Source organism: Megalops cyprinoides, chromosome 6, assembly GCF_013368585.1.
Source record: "Megalops cyprinoides isolate fMegCyp1 chromosome 6, fMegCyp1.pri, whole genome shotgun sequence".
In the NCBI taxonomy this organism is placed as follows: domain Eukaryota; kingdom Metazoa; phylum Chordata; class Actinopteri; order Elopiformes; family Megalopidae; genus Megalops; species Megalops cyprinoides.
In genome coordinates this window covers 1,072,948-1,092,714 of record NC_050588.1, presented here as the reverse complement: position 1 = coordinate 1,092,714, position 19,767 = coordinate 1,072,948, and the positions used below count along the sequence as shown (strand labels likewise).

Here is a 19,767-nt window from a genome sequence, read left to right as displayed (position 1 = left end):
TTCGTTAAATGCACATGACACATCACAGCTTTTGTGAGGTCTGTCTTCTAAACGTTATTGTTCATTGCAAGTTTATTCTTAGTAATTTAAATCCATTTAACTAAATTAAGATCTATTGTAATATTAATGTAATTTGAATTTTGCAACACAAGAAAGCTATAATAAGACACATTTAAGAGAAGGCTTTGGGATTACTTGCCACTTAATTAGTCAAATTGCCATCCGTGTTAATTAAACAATCTCATGCTGTAGTTTTCGGAATAGCACACAAATTTCAGACCTGCCGTGTTTCAGGAGCATAGTGTTTCGCTAGCTTGCAGCGGGAACAAACAACAACAAAAAGAAGAAAACAGTGCTTTAAAAACAAAATTGTCCACCACACTTTATACAATGTTAGCCTTTTGTGAAGCCAAATGTTAAGTGACATTGGTAGGTGAGTCAATGGCAATGTTAGAAAGTAGCATGCTAACATTAGCTACTGTGACCAAGGTTACAGTAGCTGGCTAGCTAGCTGTTGGTCACGACGAACGTCAAACGTAACATTGATGTGAGAAATTAGTAGCTATGCTTGCTTGGCTAATGTTAGCTGACCAACAGCTAGCTAGACATCAATGTTACGTTTGTAACACTGATGTGAGAAATTAGTAGCTCGCTAAACAGCTAAGAAATACATAGCTGGCTGGCATCGAGGCGAAACATTTGAAAAATAAAACTAGTTTTTCTTCTTCTTCTTTTTAGGCAGACTAGACACTACACTAGTTCTGACTTTTTTTTAAAAATGCCGGTCACAAAGTTTTAGTTGGTCTTATTGGTCACGATAATCCCGCCCCCAGCCCCTGACGTAGCGGTTCTTTGTTTTAGACCAGCAAAGTGTTGGTGCCACTCTCGAACCAGTTTTCCTGGCTGAGAGCCGGTTCTTTGGCTGTCGAAACACGAAGAACTGGTTCGAGATTAGGCACCGGCTCTGAACCAGCCCTTGAACTGCCTTGGTGGAAAAGGGGCAACTGAGAGGTTCCATAGGAACTTCTTCCCCCAGGCCATCAGAACACTAAATGCAGCTCATACAGGAGTCTAACTCCGTTCTGCACATTTTTTCTATGTCTTGCACACTTTTCTATTGCGTTTTATATCTTCCTTAAGTTTTTTATATTTATATTTTTTGCAGGATATATCTTTGCAGGATGAATGGTAGGGCTGTAAGATTCATCCAGCATGGTGGCTCAGAGCAGAGTGGATAGGTGTGGCCGGAAAGTCCATTACGGTGCTGGAACATTACTGTTAAAAGCCCCATTACACCATTGCAGACACACACGATGGGGCACTACTATTACATTAAAATACCAATACAGTAAGAGTAATAACCATGTCTGGGCACCTGTTGCTGTGGTTTTGCCTATGGGGGCTTACAGGGAAAAACTATGACAACAGACATCACAATCGTCCCTGTTTGCTACAACGTTAAAGGAATCGCTTTTTAAAGCAGTGACAGGAGCTACTGACAGCTAGCGCTACGTGAATTCCACTGCCAGAGTCTGCTTCGCGTGCGTCCACATGAACAGCAGGGGGAGGCATGGAGACTTAAGATGCTACAGCTCCATTCATGTTTCAGTTCAGCGAGACCCACCCTGGCATCGCAATGCAACCTTATACACAGTGAAGACATTGCTCCCAATTCCTTACAAGCCCAGCTATTGCCCACCGGAAGGCTCCAGCTCCCGAGGGCCCCGCAGTTGTTGGATGGCACGTGTGTCTGTAGAAAAACAGGAGTGTTTGTACACCTGGCACCAAAATAGCTCCTCCGAGGATGCCAGGCTCCAAACTGCCTCCCAAGGAATCTCTCCTCCTGAGGCTGAAGCTGTTGGCCTGAAGGGAAAGTTTATCCACCAGGATAGCAGGAGTGTGACGTTTTAAATAATGAAAAGAATTGTGCTGGGTGACCCACGAGTGGTTGCATCAGAGTGATGAGCAGTGCCTTGCAGCCCTTTGATTACCCTCGGCTGTCTGCGCGTTCCGAGTGACGTCGAGAACACAGAGCCATCGTGCACCGGGGCGGCACTGTTTTTCACAGATGTCGCACGTTCCATACATTAGCCAGAGTTACCAACTCACAGAAACAACAAAGAAAACAAAAACACGGCAGAGTAGGAAGAGGAGGAGGAAGAAGAAGTGGGAAAAAACTGCCTACTTTTGATGAAGACCTGAATAATTCATCAAGGAGAATCTCAAATGGAAATAATTCATTAACAGATGTCTCACTCAAACTCGCTGACTCTTGCTAGCTTGATCTTTGCCGCAATTACGCACAGAGCTTTTTTTTTTTTGGATGACAGCCTTATCCATTCCTGATAAAGTAGTTGTTCTGTTCCCCCCTCTCCCTGCGTCTCAGTGTGGAGGGTATAAATCAGTCAACACCACCATTGTGGTGCAAACACCCCTACTAAGACAGAGACAGCTCAATGACCTGTAAATCTCTAGGCTCGACAGGCACTGAAGGGTATAATCTAGCTATTAGACTTGTGACAGTAACTGTTGGGGTGTGATCAGAGGTGGCAGCATTGAAAGGACAGTACTAAACTGAAAGACAACAGTCACCAGGGCTTTTCTCTCATTACACTAATGACATCATGACAGAGACATTTGACACACACATTACCAGGTTGAATCCCTCCAGAATCACCAACTGTCACACTGTATGTAGTTCAGTACAATCTGAGATTTAGTATGAAATGGTTTTTTTTTCCCCAATTCGGCACAAATGTATGGCTTTCTGTGGCACCATTTGTTATCATCTAGGGGGCCTAGTTATGTCAAGTTGTTCCACAGATTAGCATCAATAAACATGGAAAATACGCTGCACAAAAATGTACATTTTATCCGATGGACAAAATAATCCTGTCTAATCTTACTTATACATGGCAGGACTGCAATGATCTGAATCTTTGCTTTATCGTTCCTTTTCTATTAGCTGTAATTGAACATTTAAACCCTATTTAGCTCAAAGCAATCCCAGACAGGGAGTTGAACCAATGTCAGTCTAAAACCATCATCTTAATATCATTTTCTGATCGTGTTTTTACCCTGCAAAAGGGAGAATTGTACATTCTGTCCTACTCTAACTGAGTAGCTGCACACACAGAAACAGCTTTCAGTCCTATTTTATTGTTTTTCTAAGACTGTGATTAATATGTCAAGGATCCTGGCACCAGGAGATAAAAACTCGCAAGTACCCGATTTTGTCACTGCCTGTTCATTTGCATGGATGGTTCTTTTTCAGCGGGTGAGCAAACAAGGAGAGTTTCTATATATGTGACTGAACATAAAAGTTTAATAGCAACTGACCATTAAAATAAGTGACTTTTACTGAGTCATTTGGTACCAGGTAAAATGTGCACTGTGATCACTGTGAGCGCCATTCTCGAGCTTATGAGTTTTTCCTCTCACACATATGCTCCCATTTGGGAGTCATTATCAAAAGGGGTGTGATGTTAATTTTCCAACACCATACAGATCACACACAGCTGTGCCCTAACAAGACCAGTCAAAGTCCTCCCAACCCAGAGACCCCACCAACCACAAAAGAATATAAATTGATAAGAACAGACAGGACATCTATCAATGCTTCAAAAATAACTTCAGAAAAATTAAAGGGCTTTTGGATGAACTAATCTGAAATGTTTGGATGCCTACAATAATAACAGAGAACTGAAACTACAATTAAAAGTGAATTCTTTTAAATAATAAGGGACTCATTTCATCTGTCAAATACATGCAAGGAAAGGCACTAATCATCATTTAACAATAAGCTACCCCACAGAGAAATGAAAGAATGGATGTTAAAAGCTCATTTGTTTCCTCTCGAGGAGACAGGAAGTGAATATTGCTGAAAGACCACTAGACGTTTTTGGTTAACGGATGAGGAAAACGAGCTGTTCTTAATTTACATCATTAGTCTTCTGATCCATAGCCAGAAATGCTGTGTTCAAACGGCAGCGAATGCCCATGACTGGCATTTTCAGGCCAAGCGCAGCCAGAGAGAGCAGGAAGGGAATGCCTCCAACACTTTGAATTTAGATCCCAAAAATCCAAGGGGCAGCTTCTCTCACAGTGGATGACAGGAAGCATAGATGTAATTTTGCTTTCGTCTGTGCAATTCTTGCTATTCGTACCAACAGTGGCTTTCTCACTGTCTGCCTCCAACACGAGAGGTACACATTCTGGTCTCTGGCAAACCAATCATTCAAACGAGGAGTATCTCAACATCAAAACCCATGACACAGCAGGAGGCTGCCACGTACCAAGATGAGTTCTACTCTAATGCAAATCCACTTGCACTGCATCGTAGCAGAGGTGATTCTTTCATCTCACAGCCCCAGATGCCATATTTAACCCTTCTGTACTGTTTGGGGTCATTTTGACCCCATTCAATCTTGAAAGTCTGTAAAAACATGCTTAAAATGTTTTTTTCGCACTTGATATTTCGTGACTTTTCCTAAATTAGTGGGAACAACTGATTAACATTAATTTTCATGTAATGGTCTGTTTTGCCTGTCCTGTATACACTTTGGCTTTCGGGGTCATGTTGTTTGGGGTCAATTTGACTCCAAGCAAAAAACATCAAGATTTATCAGTTTTGCTGACTTTTTCCTTCCACTATTGTTTTTACTGACACTTATGACACAGTGAATGAATTAATATTATCTTCTATTAGTAGTATACCCTCCTTCCCTTTATCTCATTTTCACTCCCACACCATACGTCTGCTGGTACATGCGCACATGCACACCCAACACTGACAGCACTGCAATTGTTTCTTGCTGCCCCAAGGAAAATAAGGATGTACTCCTTATGAGTACAATGCATAATGATGCAGTTGTGAGTGAGAGAGATGACAGAAAGCCTCAAACGATTTTCAATTACAACAAAACGAAGGGTGGGGTTGACAATTTGGACATGGTGACCACCACATATAGCTGCCAACGCATGACTGCCCGTTGGCCGTTGGTGATTTTTTTTCCACATTCTTGATGTGAGTGCATACAATGCATTTGTTTTATGACGCAAGATAAATGGAGACTGGAACAGTACCAAAATGAGGAGGATCTTCCTTGAGCAGCTAGGGTACGCCCTTGTAAAGCCTCAAATTGAGCATCGTGAGTGCCTTCCAAGAGCACCATCAGCTGTCTCTGTGGTGAGGGAGATTCAGAGAGAGACAAATACACCACTTCCACAGCCCCCCAAAACCAAGGGAAAGCATGGCAGGTGTCAAGTTTGTCCTCGCAAAAATGATGCTAAAACTTGTCACCTGTGCATAATGCCATAATTACATATGCAAAGTGCACACAATAACTCTGTGCCCATCTTGTATGAAGTAGGACAGGGTGAACTGACTTGTGCATCTCTTTTACCACTATTGCCCTAGCGTCTTGCGGGGCCATGGAGCCTTTCTGTTTCATACCCTTCTTGCCCTAGCGCCTTGTGGGGCCATCAACCCCTACCCCTCCTGCCTTAGCGTCTTGCGGGGCCATCAACCCCTTATGTTTTCTACCCGTACGACTCTCGTGTCATGTGGGGCCATCAAGCCTTTCGTAGCGCCTTGCGCCAAGGTTGGAAGGGGTCTGTGTCTGACAGTCCTGTTGCCTGGGGAGTGTATGTAGTGTATATTTGTATATAGTTAGTTTGCTCTCTATTTTGCATCTTGGATATATGTATGGAGGGATGAATGCATGGAGGGAATGTGTCCCTATTGGAATAGTAAGTTCTTACTGAGACAGTGGCACTGTGATGCTCGGTTCAAGAGGGGGGTCTCACAGTTTCTAATAGCACCCTCACATGTATGTAGGCCTACAAGGATTGTTCAGATTTCCTATATGCAATTCAAATTGTTTATTTAAATAGGATTGGCCCTTCTGACATCAAATATTAAGTTATTTCATTTTAGATAAACAAGAAATAAAAAATAATTTACCTATTTTTCAACACATTTTGACTTCTGTATGGCCTAAGCAGACATTTTTCATGTGAGATAAGGAGTTTAGGGGGCTCTTTGCAATTCACTCAGGGAATTTAAGATACTCAGTATAAGAACAAAACATATTTGAGTAACAAACTTTCATGGAAGTATATTTTTAATTATATTTTAACTATCTAGACTATTGGGGTACCCCAAGACCTGTCAGGGTGTAAAGTCTTTTTGAACAGAACAGAAGGGTTAAATCGGTAGTGCTCAGTAGGGGTGTGCAAAAATATCGTTTTTTCGATTAATCGTTTTTTAAAATTCGTCCGATTTGATATCGATCTGTAAAATTTATGGATCGATCTTTTAGGCTAATATGCATTTTTTCCCGTTTTCTAGGTTCATTTCCAAAATGGTTAAACATAGCCAGAGAATTAAATAGATGGACTCCGACATAGCCTAACTGTCGTATTAAAGGCAATTACTAGTCCCCCCCTCATTAGATGTCGCTCTCATTTAACTTTTAATGTTTAACGACCTGCGAACGCATAGAGGAAACCCTGTTACATCAATTTTTTTTAACTGTGATGCGACCTCTCAGTGTTCACCATGGCTAACCCTACGGTCACACGGACGACCCAGGAGAGAGACAAAGCGACCAGCTGCCATTCATTTTCAATGAGAGTTGGCGATTTACAACGACAAGACACAAGTGGCCTTTGGCTTTGCAGCTAGGTGGGGCTAAAATAGACTAGACTCAAGTTCTGTTTTATGCAAATACTAAGCGATGCGACACGGCGAAGGCAGCGTGACACACGTTGCTGAAACGAATGACCCAACATTTTGGTGCCAGTCAAACATGGAGGAGAAGCTTATCATGGCAGTGTCGGGTTTCCCCATAATCTACAATTTGTTTCTTAATACTTACAGAGATATAAATTTAAAAAATGATGCGTGGAGAAGGGTGTCCAAATCGTGGAGATTTATCTTTAATAGAGTGCACAACCACTACCTAGCTACCTAGCTAGCTAGCTAAACTGAACAGCAGCACTTGCTCACGATTGCAATATAATTTAGCGCAATTCAAGAGAAACGTAGTTGTTCATGTTCGTTTGCTAGCTAGCTAGCTAGCTAGTTGTTCATATTAGGCTAGCAAGAAAACGTTCACAATTGCAAAGTTGCTACTGGCAGTCAGCTACGTTTTGCCAGTCATTGTAGCTACCTTACAAACCAGCTTTCCCTGTGCTATCTAATGTAAACACATTGCTGCTTCGTGTCATTAATAAGTAGGCAATTATACATGTTGTTTTTGTTTTTAAGTAACTATACCCATGTGGTCCTCAAATAAAAAGATTTTGGTATACAGCCATGCATCGCTTAACGTCCACGATACGTTCTGTGAAATAGGAAATTATGTGATTTGGACGTTGTGCGAACACCATACTACACTTATCAAGCCTATATGGAATAGGCACGAGATTGGATGCTGCTGCTTACGAGTCGAAGCATATGCTGTTATACGATAAACTTTTTTATTGTAAGTATGCAAAGTTCACATTAAAACAACGATAAAAAGTACAGTAGGCTAGCCTACAGTACATACATAAGGCATTAGCATAGGCATTTATTATAACTATCAAGACATATGTATTATATGGTATACTATGTACTGTACCATTATACGCCTGGCAGCGCAATCGCTTCATTTCCATGAGACATGAGATACATGTGTTGTGTGCGGGATGCGGTGCCTTCACTATGTCCGGTTATGTCCGCTACTTTCCGTTTTACAATCAGGATTTAAAACTTTATTATAACCTTATGGGACTTTGGACCTATATGCAAACGGACGTTGTCCGAATGGACGTTAAGCGGCACATGACTGTACAAGCCTTTGGCCTTTTCTTTAGTGATTTTCACAATTTGTTTCCAGTGACTCTGCATTTGTAAATTTGTGTTCCCTTTAGAGCTTTTTAAACATCTCTCCTAATATGGAAAGCTGCTATAGTATTTCAGACCTCATTCCTATCAAATCTATATCGAATCGGAATCGAATCGAATCGGATTGAATCGAATTGTTACCTTGTGAATCGGAATCAAATCGAATCAGGGCATCTGTGGCAATACCCAGCCCTAGTGCTCAGAATAGAAAGCATTTGATTTATGTTTAACAGAGTTGTGTACGAGCCTGTAATTCCCCAAGACAATGCTGGAAAGCGCTGGGATAAGAGGGCACCCAGGCTGTCGGGCAAGCCTCGGCTACCCCCTCGAGTGACACGAGGGGCTCCCTAACCAAGAAAGGGGGGGGAGGACCCACCTTGAAGTGTTCAGCGTCAGCTACGTGGGTTTGAGGGGCCGGGCGCACACGGACTCCAGTAGGGGTGGACGAGGGGTGCAGACGGGCAGTCCCACGCTCATCGCGCTCCTGCTGCACTGGCTGCGGTTGGGGGCACTCCCGTGTCACAAAGAGGTGGGGACAGGTAGGTCGGTCAGGACGTGCTGGGAGCAGACCCTAAGCCTGCCAACACACAAACAAAGGAGACAAATGAGGAATTCCTCTGGACAGAGTATGGGGACCATTTTTTTTTAAACTGTGCTTATATGCGCATCCTTCATAAACTGAGTACCAAAATGTTCTGGTGGTCTGAAAAATGCAAATGTGCCTTATTTTTATCTGTTCCAACCATGAAACATCAGAGGATGTCAAGGTTGGAGCTTGGAAATATAATGATCATTACACAACAGGTAACGCTGCAAAAACGACTCGCAAAGTTACATACTTCTGGGCAGCCTTACCGAGTCTTTTTGCCTGGGAGACACTGATGTTTGTCTCACACTCATCACACAATTCTACAGGGGCACTGGGATGTACAATAACATGACCCCTGACCCCCTGCCACACAAGTAACAGGATGCAGGGTTCAGTGAGTTCGCCACTGAGGCCTTGAGCCTGGCAAGAAAGGCAGAAACACATCATTCTATGCCATGACCCACCTGACCTCATGACCTCATGACCAGCCCCCCCCCCCCCCCCATATCAACCAACATGTACCCCTCCCCCACCTTAAGACCCCTCAAAAGAGTATAAACTCTTAAAAGCTTCTTAGGGAAACTCCTCTTATAAACATGGCAGCTGGCCAAGTTTATGCATCCCTTTTAGCCTTGTGGAAACAAACGTTCCACAGATCAGTAGAAATGAGGGATGTCAGAGCTGTAGTCAGACTAATGATTTAGCTGCCTTCTGGATTCTAATTCCACCTTGCATGTCCTGAATTCAGTAATGTTTTCACCACATGGAACCAAAGCCAAAATGGTGCATTTTAACATGCTGTTCTGAAAACTAAACAAATGTAGGGAATTACAAAAACTTAAGTTTGCAAATTCAACTATTCACACTCAAAAAGTTGAACCATATTTCCATCACATCTGATCTGTTATATGACACAAACTTAAACTTAATACTCATCACGTTTGTGTATGTGTTTATATATGTGCACACATATTACCCCTATACACGACTGTATGAAATTTTTATATATTTTAATTTAATGAAGTGTTTAATCAGGGGCTCACTGCCCAGCACTGGTGTGTCTGCTTGATAATGCCACCCAAAGAGAGTTACATGTTTATTTTATCTGGGACAAACTGAAAGAAAAACAGCAGCAAGTGAGGGTCAACATTATTACAGCAAAGCTCTGGCAAAACATTTGGCAGGGTTATCGGTGCAGGTCTCACTGTTAGGGCTTGCAGTTAGAGATAATCTTCATGTTCTCTGCTGAAAACATGAAATATATTTCCTGCCTTACTTCGTTTCGGATCCTGTGTCCTCCCCCCTCTTTCCAGCGCTGTTTCCAGGCCTATTTCTGTCCTTTGTGTTTCAGCCACACTCAGCCCTCACACTGGAGCCGTACCCAGATAAGTCATACTAAGGTCAACTTAGTTCTTCTCAGGAACAACCTCGTGGACCCCCATCAGACAGGTTTCAGAGCTGGCCACTCAACGGAAACCGTACTCCTGGCAGTGACAGAGACTCTCCACACTGCTAGAGCCTCCGACCTGTCATCTGTCCTCATCCTCCTCGATCTCTCTGCTGCTTTCGACACAGTCAACCACCAGACACTAATATCAAAGCTGTCAGAGATGGGCATCTCTGGGACCGCCCTCTCTTGGTTCAAGTCCTACCTGACTGGTAGATCCTCCCAGATCTACTGGAAAGGTTCCACTTCTGCACCCACCCCTCTCACCACAGGGTTCAGTACTGGAACCCCTACTCTTCTCAATTTATATCAACTCACTTGGCTCAGTTATCAAATCACACGGCTTCTCCTATCACTGTTACGCTGATGACGATGATGCAACTCTTTTTCTCTTTCCCTCCCTCTACCCCCCAGGTCAACGAAAGAATTTCCACATGCCTGGCTGACATCTCCAAATGGATGTCATCCCACCATCTGAAGCTGAGCCGGCCCTTCCCCTTTGCAAGACCTCTCAATCACCGTCGATGGCACCACAATACCATCCTCTCAATCAGCAAAGAGCTTGGGCTTCATCCTCGACAGCAACCTGGACTTCAAGGAGCACATTGCTCGCACGTCACAGGGCTGCCGATTCCTCCTCCACAACATCAGGAGGATTCGTCCGTTCCTGACAACATACGCCACGTAGCTCCTTATCCAGGCCACAGTGCTCCCTCGCCTGGACTACTGCAACGCTCTCCTCGCAGACCTCCCAGCCTGCACCACCCAGCCTCTGCAGCTCATCCAGAACGCAGCTGCCTGACTAATCTTCAACCTCCTCAAATTCTCCCACGTTACTCCCTTGCTAAAATCCCTCCACTGGCTTCCTGTCGCTGTCAGGATCAGATTCAAGACCCTGACCCTCACCTACTCTGCAATCAACAGGACAGCCCTTACCTACCTCCAAGACCTCTTCCAGCCCTACACACCTGCCCGGCCCCTGCGCTCATCATCACACAATCGCTGCCCCCCCCAGATCAGTGCTGTTGTAAATTGCTATGTGCTTTTGTGTATTGTCTTCTTGTCACCGCCTTTACTCTGGCACTCATTGCGCTGTTTGAAGTTGAAGTTGCTGTTTGAAGTTTGAAGGTGTATTATTGTTATTAGTTGCCCTATACCCTGTAGTTGTACAAATTGGATAGTATTGTGTCCTCAAACAGAACTTGCTCTCAGCTGAGAACTACTGTCTCATTGTGGAACTGTACATATCCTGTCCCTGTACTGTCGCTATACTTACTGTATGCAATTTTGTACGTCGCTTTGGATAAAAGCGTCTGCTAAATAAATAAATGTAAATGTAAATGTAAGGTGAGGCTCCTGTACAGGTGACTCAGGTGGAGCTACTGGTTCTGGAAGCTCTCTGACTGAGAAGTACCTGGAGCCTCTGGTCATTACTGTAACAAAAACCCCATGTTCTGCCATGTCACTGCATTAGAGAAAAATGCTCCAGACTGCATCTTTACAGACTTACACATATGGGTGTCTCTGTAGACTGCCTTACACATTAGTGTGTCTACAGACTGCCTTACACACCGAGTGTCTGTAGACTGCCACAAACAATGGTGTCTCTGTAGACATACATGATTTGCTTCATCAATGCCCCTGTATTTCCCCTTCCGTTAGATTCAGGGTGTAAAATCCCGATCATCGTGTGTGTGTGTGTGTGTGTGTACACGTACACAACAAAGGCTGTTCCTACACAAACCTTCGGCAGACCGCATTCAGTCTCCTGCCTTCATCACTGTCATTCCACTGACCTGGATCTGTAATGACAGCTCTCTACCCCCGATTTCAATTCTTTGGGCTCTGATGATGGGTTCACCTTGTCAAAGCGTGTCACCCACGCTTGCCACTTACGCCCTCTGACCCCCGCACCCACCACCCCAGGCCCCCTCCCCAGTTTGCACACACCCCCTTCCCCCTCTAACAGCCACCCTCAGGGTTTGTAAGTGGGACAGCTGGTGAAAGAGGATGGGACTGTCACAGAGGCCCAGCCCCCTGGCGGAGCATGTGTCAACTTTGCCATCACCACCCCTCTCCCCACCCGCCAATCTAACCAGGGGGCATGGAGGGTGTGCGAACGAGTGAAAGAGTGAGTGTTCTGAGACCCCCCTCCTCTGACCTATATACCGCCAGCGTCGGCAGAGACCTGCGTCAGATCCTTGCCAGAGGCTTCGTGGTTTTGGCGCTTTAATTAACAAGTGCCCGGGAGCCTATGAGAGAGTCAGTAAATCCAACTGTAAGTCTGCTGTGCTCCATGGTCTCCTCATTATAGTCCATACAACAGCACCATATATGTACATATGTGCTGTATATGCATACTCCTGATTGACCGGCCTTTGGAGCTTGCACAAACCTATGTCATTCGTTTATTCATTCATTCATTCATTTGCTCACTCTGTCCCTCAGTTACTCATTCATTGGGTCACGGAGGTCTTCCTGACATACAAAGTACCATACAAGCAGACCATTCACACCATAATGTGGGAAATGGTCAGCTGGTAATGGAGTGTTTTATTTCAGTCACATTTCCACACAGTTAGCCAATTAAACAGCCAGCTTAGACATGGAGGCAAGCGATGGGCCATCACAATGCCGGCTTTCACAGCCCGGTGATCTGAAGCTTAACTCATATACTGACAAGCAAGACCTTATTAATGAAGCTGTTCCACAAAGCAGTTAAATATAAATGAACAAAATGAAGTTATTCTGGTATCTGACACAAAGGGGATTTTTTTGGCTTTGATTCCTCTAGATGCGTGTGGTATAACAGTGCAGGGCAGGCAGTGAACGCACTGGAGCCTGGCTAAAGAGGAGAGAACAGAGAGGAGTGGAGAGGGACAAGGGAAGGGAAGGACAGAACGGAAATCGACCGGAGAAAGACAGGAGAGGGACAGTGAGCAGAAAAGGGCAATAGAGTGGGCAGGTACTGCTGAAGCACAGAGAGAGTGGGGAGAAATAGGAGAGAAATACAGTAGAAATAAAGTGATATAGGAATAAAGAAAACAGAGAACTTTCTTTACCATGCAGGGTCCTCCAAACTGTCAGACCTTCAATACAAGTCCCGTTTCACTTGGAGCCCACAATGTAAAAGCAACGGGTAACCAGCTGTTCCTAGAGGAAAGCGCAGAGTGGGGGGGAGCTCCATGTAAACCCCCCCTCAACCACTCCTGACCACCTCTGCACCTACACAAACAGCTCTGGGTTTACGCTCTGTTGACCAGAGGATGGAGAGACACAGAGAGAAAACGTGGCCCTCCCACATCTGTAAGCAATATCCTTGCGCAGTATGCGAGCACTTATGGACTGGATTAATGGGCCTGTTGTTTTAAAAGCACAGTGACCCCTTTCTCAAAAGCAGCTTTGATATCAGACACAGCCAGGGCATAACCCACCGGTCACTAAGCTTCTTATGGGCACAGCTCTGCAGCGATTAACAGGTCAGAGCCTTGATAGACAACCCATTACAGGAAAAAAAAAGACTTTCTGTGTGCCCGTTTATTTTTCTGGGGGATTCTTTTCAAGTGTGACCTTAGCATTTTGATTTTGTGTTTTGGAGGAGATGTTGTTTTTTCTCCCTCCTACTTCCCACTGAGTGGTGTTCACCAGGCCATGAGTCCGGTTTGGGGTAACTGCGCTTTCAGAGTTGGTTTCCACATGTTTTTTTTTTTTTTACAAATCTGTTTATTTATGGAAATTGGTGGTATACAGAGAGTAAAAAGGGAAGCATTAAAAGTACAATCTCCATTTTTTTTTCCTCTAACTCCAACATCAACAACATTAACATCATCCAACAATACTTAGAACTAGTATGATGAATGTACAATATTGTTATTATTATTGTTATAATAACAACAATAATAATAATAATAATAATATAATAATAAAACAAATACAAACCCCCACAATAATCATCCAAAAAAAAAAAAACTACCTTATGCCCTGGATGCCTTTGTATAGTAAATAGGTGAATAGGTGCTTGAGAGCATTATCATATGTACCGCACACTCTCAAAGACAGTGTGGAAAGCTAGGGTAAGCTAAGTGGACTGTGTCTCCAATTCTTTTAAGTTATCAAAGTAGTTAATAATAGGCTGCCATCTCCGGTAGAAATTCCTCATTGACCCTCTCAATGAAAATTTATGTTATATATATATAATATGTTATAATAATAATGATGAAATAATTATGTTATGTTGAAAATAATAGTTATGTTGAGAGCCTCAGATAATGTTTTGAACACTCCAGACCAATAAGTTTCAAGGGAAGGGCAGGACCAAAAAGTGTGAGTACGATTTGCAGGAGAAAAAGAACACCTGCTACAGCTTGCATCAGCCCCCGGATATATTTCAGCCAGTTTCACTTTACTATAATGTGCTCTATGAAGCACTTTAAACTGAATGAGTGACAGGCGGGCACAGGATGATGATGAATTAACTCTTTCCAGTGCATGGTCCCAATAATCTCCCAATTCCATTCCTAACTCCTCCTCCCAACCAGACCGAATCCTAGCCAGGTTGTGGTTTTCCAAAGAGATCAATTTTTGATATAAAACAGATATAATTCCTTTTTCTGGTTTTAGAAGCGTCATGTCTTCCCAGAGTCCAAGCTCCGGCAGGAGGGATAATTAGCCTTGAGAAAGTGCCGTATTTGGAGATATTGAAAAAACAGTTGTCTAAGGACGTCATGCAGTCTCTGTAGATTTTCATAACTGTCCAGTGTTTTAGAACTATAAAGGTCCTTAAAACAGTAAATACCCCTCCTCCACCATTCCATGAATGATAAGTCCATAATAGAAGGACGAAAAAGATGGTTTTTGTGAATGGGGCCAAGGATTGAGGCAGATATTAATTTGTAATGAGAGCAAAATTGGTTCCAAATTTTCAGTGTAGAGAGTACTACAGGATGAGAGGTGAAGTTGGAAGATCTTATAGGCGAGGATGAATAAATTAAAGCCCTAAAGCTAGACTGCTTGCATGACTGTTCCTCAAGAACACACCAGCTTATATGAGGAGAGTGCAGCCAACAGACTATCTTTTGAATATTTGCGGCCCAGTAGTAGTGGATAAAGCTGGCCAAACCAATTCCGCCTTTGTAAAAGGTTCTTTTATTTTTAACTCTGGGTGCTTGGTTGCCCCATATAAATGAGGTCACACTTTGATTAATTGATTAAAAAAAATGATTTAGTAAGAAAAAGGGGTAAACATTGAAATAAGTATAAAAACTTTGGGAGCACAGTCATCTTCACTGCATTTATACAACCTGTTAAGGTAAGTGGTAGAGCAGACCATCTTTTAAAATCATCCTTCATTTGGTTAACTAATGTGTGTAACTTGTGAAATTTGATGCATGAAGAGAAGTGAAAGATTTGGTAATATTAATTCCTAAATATTTGAAACTGGCATCAGAAAGGTGGAAAGGAAAGGAGGGTGCTAGACTGGAGGGAGCTGGAGAGTTGAGTTTAAAACAATCACTTTTCTGCAGATTGAGTTTGTATGCAGAAAACGTCCCAAACTCCTCCAGGATAGACACGATTGAGGAAGCAATGGTGGTTGGGTGACTAACATAAAGCAACAGGTCATCAGCGTACAGTGAAACCCTGTGTTCAACCCCCCCTCTAATTATACCTTGAAATGCTGATGTGGTTCGTAGGGCTATGGCAAGTGGCTTGATCAGAGTCAGTTTCCACATGTGACGCATCGGCCGCACCTCTCGGACCCATGGCCCATTGAGGCCTGCAGGAAACGCCCGCCTCTGACCCATTTTGCTCGAATCAATTAAAGCTGCATTCCAGCCTGTGTTTTCTCTAGCTTTAAACACTGGTTTGTTATACCCCATGAATAGCATATTAATAGGAACCAGTTGGGTTGAGGAGAACTCAGGCCGGGCTTGCCAGGCTGGCTTGATCAAGATAAGAGGTCGCACTTGAACAAATGCATCCAGACTGCAGGGGAAAAAAAAATCAGTTTACAGAAGGAAGGCCAGCAAATGCAAAGTGGAGCTTTATTTGCTTTCTTCATCACCTAGTTTAAATGTAACCACCAGTGATTTATTTTGGTTCCTTATATCTACTATAAAAAGCCACATCAGGTGGCTGTAGAAGAAGTAAAACCCACAGAAAGTACTTGGTTGGATGTGACACACAGCACAAGCTTGGTAACTTAAACAGTATTATACAACATTATTATACAGTATTATACAACATTAAACAGCATCCCTGGGGGCTGCGGCATTTTTTTCTTTCTAGACAATTTTCAATGCATTTCCTGCTCCAACAAGCTACAAGCCATATGTGTAATTTCAGCGTTTCAGCAGTTGTGCGTGGCCTTTGAGCGGCGTGACGCAAACTCATGCAGCGGCTCGGCTGTCACCTCGTAAGGGGCTGCATAGCTGGCAAGGGAGCACAAAGGAAACAGGAGCATGAAGGTGGGGCGGTCTCGTTTGTTTCCTCCAAGCATGTGCACTATGTGGAAACAGGAGCCACATCGTAGGAAGAGGGGGGCCCCCGCTGTGCCGGGGAGGCACTGCTGAATATTTCTACATGCTAAATCTCTCCCAAACTCAGAGCCATGGCAACCACAGCCCAGAGAGAGGTGGAGGGAGAGGAGGGGGAACGAGCCAGAGAGATAGAGGGAGAGAAAGAGGGATTAGCCAAAGATGGAGGGAGAGAGGGGAGGATGAACTGCAGAGAGATGGAGGGAGAGAAAGGATGGGCTTTGGCGGCCCAGTTATACGTGTGTGTGGGGACATGTCTGTGTGAGTGTGTGTGTACATGTGTGCATCTGTATTAGCAAATGTATCTGTGCACACATGTGCGTGAGTGTATTTCTGAGCACACTTGTGTATATGTGCATGCATCTCTGCTTACATGTGTGTTTGTCAGAAGTGAGTCAGAACCGATTCTTTGGGTTATGGATCAACACTAAGACCACTGAGATGAACTGCCAATGCTGTGGCAGGCCTTACCGTGACCCTGTGGCCCTGCGCTGACAAATGTGGTTTAGAGACAGGACCCAAAAACCAAAAATACACCTCAGCCTTGATGTCAATCAAATTCCTGTTTGAGATGGCACCGAACTGAAATAACTGCTCCCTGAGGATAGGCTGAGCATTCGGCAAAACTGGATGTTTCCGAGAAACCTAGTGCCACATATACTGTAAACAGTATATCTCTATGGCCAATGAACCCTAAAGTGACGACCCAAGAGTGAACATTACCATGTGCTTCAGAGCCAAATTCCTGCCCCTGGTAGAGTATCCCAAAATGGGAGCACACTAGTCAGGAAGTTGCAGATGAACGAAATCAGACCCCCTCCTTCCTGGGGCAGGCACAGAGCAGATGTGGGTGAAGGCCTGGGGAAGGGGGTAGGGCTTTTCTTTGTGTAGAGTAACGGTGCCTCACACATTTCCTCTTATGACATCATAATCAGACCAAGCTTCCTGTGTCCGCCAACGCAAAGCATGTTTCACAGGCCGGAATCCATTACCTTCCCAAAGGGGAAAAAAAAAAGTTTGAGTGAATTCATGAATTTATAAACTGGTATGGCCAACACTCAGAAGGAAAACTGGTCTGTGGAAAAACGTGCTTCACATGTGGTTGAGGCTCCACTTCTGCCCCTGTAGAGCACTGAAGATAAGGGACTGTGTGTGACTGGCATCTTTTTGTGGCCATCAGACCAGCTATGGAAATGTAAACACACTGTGACCCTTGTTTATCCAAAAAATAACACATTAGTTCAATTTCCCTAAGGAAGCCATCTAATTTACTAATTCTTACCTGAAACATTTTGATACATAAAACGCATGAGCTGCATCCAGAGTCCCGTGCCTTAGCGTTCATAAGTGCTACTCCATTTATGAATACCGGGGCTCCATGCCCCCTGCTTCTGAGTTTTAAAACCTCCATTGTATTCTTTCTGTGCTTGTATGCGATTGTATGCATACCGACTATGAGCATAATCCCTCTTAGATTAGTGCATTTTATTATAATCAACCCCCCTTCCACCCCCTGCAACATGCTCACACGTTTGTGAGGGAGGAACAGGAGTGTACAATGGAGGACATAATTAAGCTTTAAATCAACAGCATGGATTAGCATAAGGAATAAAGGGCTGTGACACAAAAGTGCAAACTCTAGGGACCTCCAGAACGGGGAAGAAACAGGAACAGGCCCTCTGCTCACACTCCCATCCTGCGGCCAAGGCACCGCTCTGTTTGGGACATCCGCGTGCCAGGCCTTCGCGGGCCATCTGGCAAGCATGAGCACGGGGCACTGTCAGAGTGCCCCGTGCAGGGATTGCTGTCATGGGTGAATCCGTGACGAATGGGAGCAGTGGCTGATGTTACCCCCCCCAAAACCAAACTGCAGGGACTTACATTCGTGGACCCCTGCCAAGATTGCAAGCGCATTCTCTTTTCCACTGTTTCCCCTAGCACCAGCTTATTGCCACGCAAGGAGTCCCCAGGGGGTACTTGCACACACGCACACACGCGCACACACACACACACGCACACACACACACGCACACACAAACACACACACACAAACACACACACACAAACACACACACACACACACACACACACACACACACCATGACAAAGACACATAGGCGGGAACAGGAGCTTACCAATGGTTTCATGCAACTCCAAACTCCAAAGCAGATGATAGCTTACCCCTGTTTTCATGCAAGATAATGTTATATCTGCACTTATCTTGTATCCTGCATGTATATCCTCTCATCTTTCTCTGATTTGTAACATGAGGAGAAGAAAGAAGCAAAGCTAAACAAAGCTTCGATCTCTCCTTGCCCGATCGCACATAACGTGGAGCAGGCACGACACAGGTTGAGCAGCAACGTGCATAGACCCTCACTGTCACTAAGCTCCAAGAGTTAGGGGTCTGTCAGACAAATGACATGAGATGACCTCTCCTTCCAGATTCTTCCTACTACACTCAAATTTGCAGTCAGAGTTTCTTCTTCTGCCCATTTTCTACAGAAGCACCCGCAATGAAATTGGACTCATGTTGCAAAAACAAGCAGACCAATCGAAAGAGAAGTGTTAAAAAAGATTTGCAATTGGATGGTGGCTCAGTGTTATGCTGGAAATTGAGGCGGAGCTCGGGTGGCCAGAACTTCCTTCTACCTGTTGAGAAAACACTGAGCAAACACCGAGCTTTGGCGAGTACCATGAAAAAAATCATTTCTGCCAAAGGTAGCACTGTAACAAACACCACAAGTTGCGTGTAGTGAGTGAGTGTGTTTGCAAACCATCACACACGACAGGCAATTGGTGAGGAGTCAAATATAACCTCCCTGGCAACAGTGTTTGTTTTCAGATTTTATCTCCCAGTGAAAAGAAAATATACATCCTGCAAGCCTGCAATTATGCTCCGTGATTACAGCCATTATTTTGTCACAGAAAATCTGGATCTACATAATAGAGCAGTCACAGTAACTTCACACAAAAAACACAGGAAACGTGAGCAAAGGAGGAAACTTCAAAGAGGGAAAAGGAGCCGTTGTCCCTGAAAACAGGCAGACGTCTGTGAGCATGTCTCCTTGCTGCGGGCTTATCCACTTTCTCCCATACATTAATCCTAAGATTTAATAAACTGATTTTAAAAAAATGTGACATACATATGCACACAGCCACTAAAATGCAAAAATTTGGCTTTATTTATGACACAGGAGGGAAATACAGGCCGATTTAGTTCCGAAAGGAAAAACTGGACAGCGCTTAACGCTGGTGCACCTCTGACACAGGAATAGTCAAACTCAGACCGTGAAATTGTGAT

General features: G+C 44.0%; 1 protein-coding gene across 1 annotated transcript in view; it reads right to left on the bottom strand.

Moving 5' to 3' along the window:
* The window catches only part of LOC118778640 (nck-associated protein 5-like), a 75,159-nt gene that overhangs the window by 40,207 nt on the left and 15,185 nt on the right, over window positions 1-19,767 (bottom strand). Inside the window, 1 exon segment of the mRNA XM_036530227.1 lies at window positions 8,271-8,471. The gene's annotated coding sequence lies outside the window, so the exon portion shown is untranslated.